The sequence below is a fragment of the Schistocerca gregaria genome, unplaced genomic scaffold (assembly GCF_023897955.1).
Source record: "Schistocerca gregaria isolate iqSchGreg1 unplaced genomic scaffold, iqSchGreg1.2 ptg000001l___fragment_3, whole genome shotgun sequence".
NCBI lineage: Eukaryota > Metazoa > Arthropoda > Insecta > Orthoptera > Acrididae > Schistocerca > Schistocerca gregaria.
Genome location: NW_026061699.1, coordinates 4,254,989 through 4,262,919, shown reverse-complemented (window position 1 = coordinate 4,262,919; position 7,931 = coordinate 4,254,989).

The window sequence follows — 7,931 nt, the reverse complement described above, 5'->3', positions numbered from 1 at the left end:
TAATCTGCGGACTATCAGAGTGATGATGAAACACAGAAATTGCATCGGGATGGAATACAACAGTCACCATGCGCACTTTCCTCCATTGGAGTAATGTCTCAAACAGTCTACGCTTTGATCGTTCCCTGGAAGACCAGTAGTAGTTTCCGATGCACATCTGGCGGCATTCTGTAATTTGTGGACTATCAGGGAGTTGATGAAACACAGAAATTGCATCGGGATTGAATACAACAGTCACCATGCGCACATTCCTCCATGGGAGTAAAGTCTCAAACAGTCCACGCTGTGATCGTCCCCTGGAGGACCAGTAGTAGTTTCCGATGAACATCTGGTGGCATTCTGTAATCTGTGGCCTATCAGAGTGTTGATGAAACACAGAAATTGCATCGGGATTGAATACAACAGTCACCATGCGCACTTTCCTCCACGGGAGGTATGTCTCAAACAGTCTACGCTTTGATCGTTCCCTGGAAGACCAGTAGTAGTTTCCGATGCACATCTGGCGGCATTCTGTAATCTGTGGACTATCAGAGTATTGATGGAACACAGAAATTGCATCGGGATTGAATACAACAGTCACCATGCGCACTTTCCTGCATGGGAGTAATGTCTCTAACAATCTACGCTTTGATCGTTCCCCAGAAGACCAGTAGTAGTTTCCTATGCACATCTGGAGGATTTCTGTACACTGTGGACTATCAGAGTGTTGATGAAAGACAGAAATCGCATCGGAATTGAATACAACAGTCACCATCCGCACTTTCCTCCATGGGAGTAATTCTCACACAGTCTATGCTTTGATCGCTCCCTGTAAGACCAGTAGTAGTTTCCGATGCTCATCTGGTGGCATTGTGTAATATGTGGACTATCAGAGTGTTGATGAAACACAGAAATCGCATCGGGAATGAATACAACAGTCACCATGTGCAGTTTACTCCATTTGAGTGATGTCTCAAACAGTCTACGCTTTGATCGTTCCCTGTAAGACCAGTAGTAGCTTCCGATGCACATCTCGAGGCATTCTGTACTCTGTGGACTATCAGAGTTTTGATGAAACACAGAAATTGCATCGGGATTGAATACAACAGTCACCATGCGCACTTTCCTCCATGGGAGTAATGTCTCTAACAGTCTACACTTTGATCGTTCCCTGGAAGACCAGTAGTAGTTTCCGATGCACATCTGGGGGCTTTCTGTACTCTGTGGAATATCAGAGTGTTGATGAAACACAGTAATTGCATCGGGATTGAATACAACAGTCACCATGCGCACTTTCCTCCATGGGAGTAATTCACAAACAGTCTATTCTTTGATAGTTCCCTGTTAGACCAGTAGTAGTTTCCGATGCACATCTGGAGGCATTCTGTTGACTATTAGAGTGTTGATGAAACACAGAAATTGCATCGGGATTGAATACAATAGTCACTATGCGCACTTCCCGCCATGGGAGTAATGTCTCAGACAGTCTACGCTTTGATCGTTCCCTGGAAGACCAGTTGTAGTTTCCGATGCACATCTGGAGGCATTCTGTAACCTGTGGAATATCAGAGTGTTGATGAAACACAGAAATTGCATCGGGATTGAATACAACAGTCACCATGCGCACTTTCCTCCATGGGAGTAATGTATCAAACAGTCTACGCTTTGATCGTTCCCTGGAAGACCAGTAGTGGTTTCCGATGCACATCTGGACGCATTCTGTAATCTGTGGAGTATCAGAGTGTTGATGAAACACAGAAATTGCATCGGGATTGAATACAACAGTCACCATGCGCACTTTCCTACATGGGAGTAATGTCTCAAACAGTCTACGTTTTGATCGTTCACTGGAAGACCAGTACTAGTTTCCGATGCACATCTGGTGGCATTCTGTAATCTGTGGACTATCAGAGTGTTGATGAAACACAGAAATTGCATCGGGATTGAATACAACAGTCACCATCCGCACTCTCCTCCATGGGAGTAATGCCTGAAACAGTCTACGATTTGATCGTTCCCTGGAAGACCAGTAGTTGTTTCCGATGCACATCTGGGGGCATTCTGTAATCTGTGGACTATCACAGTGTTGATGAAACACAGAAATTGCATCGGGAATGAATACAACAGTCACCATTCGCACTTTCCTCCACGGAAGGTATGTCTCAAACAGTCTACGCTTTGATCGTTCCCTGGAAGACCACTAGTAGTTTCCGATGCACATCTGGTGGCATTCTTTAATCTGTGGCCTATCAGAGTGTTGGTGAAACACAGAAATTGCATCGGGATTGAATACAACAGTCACCATGCGCAGTTTCCTCCATGGGAGTGATGTCTCAAACAGTCTACGCTTTGATGGTTCCCTGGAAGACCAGTAGTAGTTTCAGATGCACATCTAAGGGCTTTCTGTAATCTGTGGACTATCAGAGTGTTGATGAAAGACAGAAATTGCATTGGGGTTGAATACAAGAGTCTCCATTTGCAGTTTCCTCCATGGGAGTAAGGTCTCAAACAGTCTACGCTTTGATCGTTCCCTGGTAAACCAGTAGTAGTTTACGATGAACATCTGGAGGCATTCTGTAATCTGTGGACTATCAGAATGTTGATGAAACACAGAAATTGCATCGGGATTGAATACAACAGTCACCATGCGCACTTTCCTCCATGGGAGTAATTCTCAAAGAGTCTATGCTTTGATCGTTCCCTGTAAGACCAGTAGTAGTTTCCGATCCACATCTGGTGGCATTCTGTAATCTGTGGGCTATCAGAGTGTTGATGAAACACAGAAATTGCATCGGGAATGAATACAACAGTCACCATGCGCAGTTTCCTCATGGGAGTGATGTCTCAAACAGTCTACGCTTTGATCGTTCCCTACAAGACCAGTTGTAGTTTCAGATGCACATCTAAGAGCTGTCTGTAATCTGTGGACTATCAGAGTGTTGATGAAACACAGTAATTGCCTCAGGATAGAATACAACAGTCACCATGCGCACTTTCCTCCATGGGAGTAATTCTCAAACAGTCTATGCTTTGATCGTTCCCTGTAAGACCAGTAGTAGTTTCCGATGCACATCTCGAGGCATTCTGTACTCTGTGGTCTATCAGAGTGTTGATGAAACGCAGAAATTGCATCGGGATTGAATACAACAGTCACCATGAGCACTTTCCTCCATGGGAGTAATGTCTCTAACAGTCTACGCTTTGATCGTTCCCTGATAGACCAGTAGTAGTTTCCGATGCACATCTGGAGGCATTCTGTACCCTGTGGACTATCAGAGTGTTGATGAAACACGGTAATTGCATCGGGATTTAATACAACAGTCACCATGCGCACTTTCCTCCATGGGAGTAATTCTCAAACGGTCTATTCTTTGATCGTTCCCTGTAAGACCAGTAGTAGTTTCCGATGCACATCTGGAGGCATTCTGTTGACTATTAGAGTGTTGATGAAACACAGAAATTGCATAGGGATTGAGTACAACAGTCACCATGCGCACATTCCTCCATAAAAGTAATGTCTGAAACAGTCTACGATTTGATCTTTCCCTGGAAGACCAGTAGTAGATTCCGATAAACATCTGGAGGCATTCTGTAATCTGCGGACTATCGGAGTGATGATGAAACACAGAAATTGCATCGGGATTGAATACAACAGTCACCATGCGCGCTTTCCTCCATTGGAGTAATGTCTCAAACAGTCTACGCTTTGATCGTTCCCTGGAAGACCAGTTGTAGTTTCCGATGCACATCTGGCGGCATTCTGTAATCTGTGGACTATCAGAGTGTTGATGGAACACAGATATTGCATCGGGATTGAATACAACAGTCTCCATGCGCAGTTTCCTCCATGGGCGTAATGTCTCAAACAGTCTACGCTTTCATCGTTCCCTGTAAAACCAGTAATAGTTTACGATGAACATCTGGATTCATTCTGTAATCTGTGGACTATCAGATTGTTGATGAAACACAGAAATTGCATCGGGATTGAATACAACAGAACCATTCGCACTTTCCTGCATGGGAGGTATGTCTCAAACGATCTACGCTTTGATCGTTCCCTGGAAGACCAGTAGTAGTTTCCGATGCACATCTGGCGGCATTCTGTAATCTGTGGACTATCAGAGTGTTGATGGAACACAGATATTGCATCGGGATTGAATACAACAGTCTCCATGCGCAGTTTCCTCCATGGGCGTAATGTCTCAAACAGTCTACGCTTTCATCGTTCCCTGTAAAACCAGTAATAGTTTACGATGAACTTCTGGATTCATTCTGTAATCTGTGGACTATCAGATTGTTGATGAAACACAGAAATTGCATCGGGATTGAATACAACAGTCACCATGCGCACTTTCCTTCATGGGAGTAATGTCTCAAACAGTCTACGCTTTGATCGTTCCCCAGAAGACCAGTAGTAGTTTCCTACGCACATCTGGAGGATTTCTGTACACTTTGGACTATCAGTGTGTTGATGAAAGACAGAAATTGCATCGGAATTGAATACAACAGTCACCATCCGCACTTTCCTCCATGGGAGTAATTCTCAAACAGTCTATGCTTTGATCGTTACCTGTAAGACCAGTAGTAGTTTCCGATGCACATCTGGTGGCATTCTGTAATCTGTGGACTATCAGAGTGTTGATGAAACACAGAAATTGCATCGGGAATGAATACAACAGTCACCATGCGCAGTTTCCTAAATGGGAGTGATGTTTCAAACAGTCTACGCTTTCATCGTTCTCTGGAAGACCAGTAGTAGTTTCCTATGCACATCTGGGGGCTTTCTGTAGTCTGTGGACTATCAGAGTGTTGATGAAACACAGAAATTGCCTCGGGATAGAATACAACAGTCACCATGCGCACTTTCCTCCATGGGAGTAATTCTCAAACAGTCTATGATTTGATCGTTCCCTGTAAGACCAGTAGTAGTTTCCGATGCACATCTCGAGGCATTCTGTACTCTGTGGAATATCAGAGTGTTGATGAAACACAGAAATTGCTTCGGGATTGAATACAACAGTCACCATGAGCACTTTCCTCCATGGGAGTAATGTCTTTAACAGTCTACGCTTTGATCGTTCCCTGGAAGACCAGTAGTAGTTTCCGATGCACGTCTGGAGGCTTTCTGTACTCTGTGGACTATCAGAGTGTTGATGAAACACAGTAATAGCATCGGGACTGAATACAACAGTCACCATGCGCACTTTCCTCCATGGGAGTAATTCTCAAACAGTCTATTCTTTGATCGTGCCCTGTAAGACCAGTAGTAGTTTCCAATGCACATCTGGAGGCATTCTGTTGACTATTAGAGTGTTGATGAAACACAGAAATTGCATCGGGATTGAGTACAACAGTCACCATGCGCCCATTCCTCCATAAAAGTAATGTCTGAAACAGTCTACGATTTGATCGTTCCCTGGAACACCAGTAGTAGATTCCGATGAACATCTGAAGGCATTCTGTAATCTGTGGACTATCAGAGTGTTGATGAAACACAGAAATTGCATCGGGATTGAATACAACAGTCACCATGTGCAGTTTCCTCCATTTGAGTGATGTCTCAAACAGTCTACGCTTTGATCGTTCCCTGGAAGACCAGTAGTAGTTTCAGATGCACATCTGGGGGCTTTCTGTAATCTGTGGACTATCAGAGTGTTGATGAAACACAGAAATTGCCTCGGGATAGAATACAGCAGTCACAATGCGCACTTTCCTACATGGGAGTAATTCTCAAACAGTCTATGCTTTGATCGTTCCCTGTAAGACCCATAGTAGTTTCCGATGCACATCTCGAGGCATTCTGTACTCTGTGGACTATCAGAGTTTTGATGAAACACAGAAATTGCATCGGGATTGAATACAACAGTCACCATGCGCAGTTTCCTCCATGGGAGTTATGTCTCAAACAGTCTACGCTTTGATCGTCCCCTGGAAGTCCAGTAGCAGTTTCCGATGAACATCTGGAGGCATTCTGTAATCTGTGGACTATCAGTGTTGATGAAACACAGAAATTGCATCGGGGTTGAATACAACAGTTTCCATGCGCAGTTTCCTCCATGGGAGTAATGTCTCAAACAGTCTACGTTTTGATCGCTCCTTGGAAGACCAGTAGTAGTTTCCGATGCACATCTGGAGGCATTCTGTAATCTGTGGACTATCAGAATGTTGATGAAACACAGAAATTGCATCGGGATTGAATACAACAGTCACCATGCGCACTTTCCTCCACGGGAGGTATGTCTCAAACAGTCTACTCTTTGATCGTTCCCTGGGAGACCAGCAGTAGTTTCCGATGCACATCTGGCGGCATTCTGTAATCTGTGGACTATCAGAGTGTTGATGAAACACAGAAATTGCATCGGGATTGAATACAACAGTCACCATGCGCACTTTCCTCCATGGGAGTAATGTCTCTAACAGTCTACGCTTTGATCGTTCCCCAGAAGACCAGTAGTAGTTTCCTATGCACATCTGGTGGCATTCTGCAATCTGTGGCCTATCAGAGTGTTGATGAAACACAGAAATTGCATCGGGATTGAATACAACAGTCACCATGCGGACTTTCCTCCATGTGAGTAATGTCTCTAACAGTCTACGCTTTGATCGTTCCCCAGAAGACCAGTAGTAGTTTCCTATGCACATCTGGAGGCTTTCTGTACACTGTGGACTATCAGAGTGTTGATGAAACACAGAAATTGCAACGGGGTTGAATACAACAGTCTCCATGCGCAGTTTCCTCCATGGGAGTAATGTCTCAAACAGTCTACGCATTCATCGTTCCCTGGAAGACCAGTAATAGTTTACGATGAACATCTGGAGGCATTCTGTAATCTGTGGACTATCAGAATGTTGATGAAATACAAAAATTGCATCGGGGTTGAATACAACAGACTCCATGCGCAGTATCCTCAAAGGGAGTAATGTCTCAAACAGTCTACGCTTTCATCGTTCCCTGGAAGACCAGTAATAGTTTACGATGAACATCTGGAGGCATTCTGTAATCTGTGGACTATCAGAATGTTGATGAAACACAAAAATTGCATCGGGATTGAATACAACAGTCACCATGCGCACTTTCCTCCATGGGAGTAATGTCTCTAACAATTTACGCTTTGATCGTTCCCTAGAAGACCAGTAGTGGTTTCCTGTGCACATCTGGAGGATTTCTGTACACGGTGGACTATCAGAGTGTTGATGAAACACAGAAATTGCATCGGGGTTGAATACAAGAGTCTCCATTTGCAGTTTCCTCCATGGGAGTAATGTCTCAAACAGTCTACGCTTTGATCGTTCCCTTGAAGACCAGTAGTAGTTTCCGATGCACATCTCGAGGCATTCTGTACTCTGTGGACTATTAGAGTGTTGATGAAACACAGAAATTGCATCGGGATTGAATACAACAGTCACCATGAGCACTTTCCTCCATGGGAGTAATGTCTCTAACAGTCTACGCTTTGATCTTTCCCTGGAAGACCTGTAGTAGTTTCCGATGCACATCTAGAGGCTTTCTGTACTCTGTGGACTATCAGAGTGTTGATGAAACACAGTAATTGCATCGGGATTGAATACAACAGTCACCATGCGCAATTTCCTCCATGGGAGTAATTCTCAAACAGTCTATTCTTTGATCGTTCCCTGTAAGACCAGTAGTAGTTTCCGATGCACATCTGGAGGCATTCTGTTGACTATTAGAGTGTTGATGAAACACAGAAATTGCGTCGGGATTGAATACAACAGTCACCATGCGCACTTTCCTCCACGGGAGTACTGTCTCAAACAATCTACGATTTGATCGTTCCCTCGACGACCAGTAGTAGTTTCCGATGCACTTCTGGTGGCATTCTGTAATGTGTAGACTATCAGAGTGTTGATGAAACACAGTAATTTTATCGGGATTGAATACAACAGTCACCATGCGCAGTTTCCTCCATGGGAGTAATGTCTCTAACAGT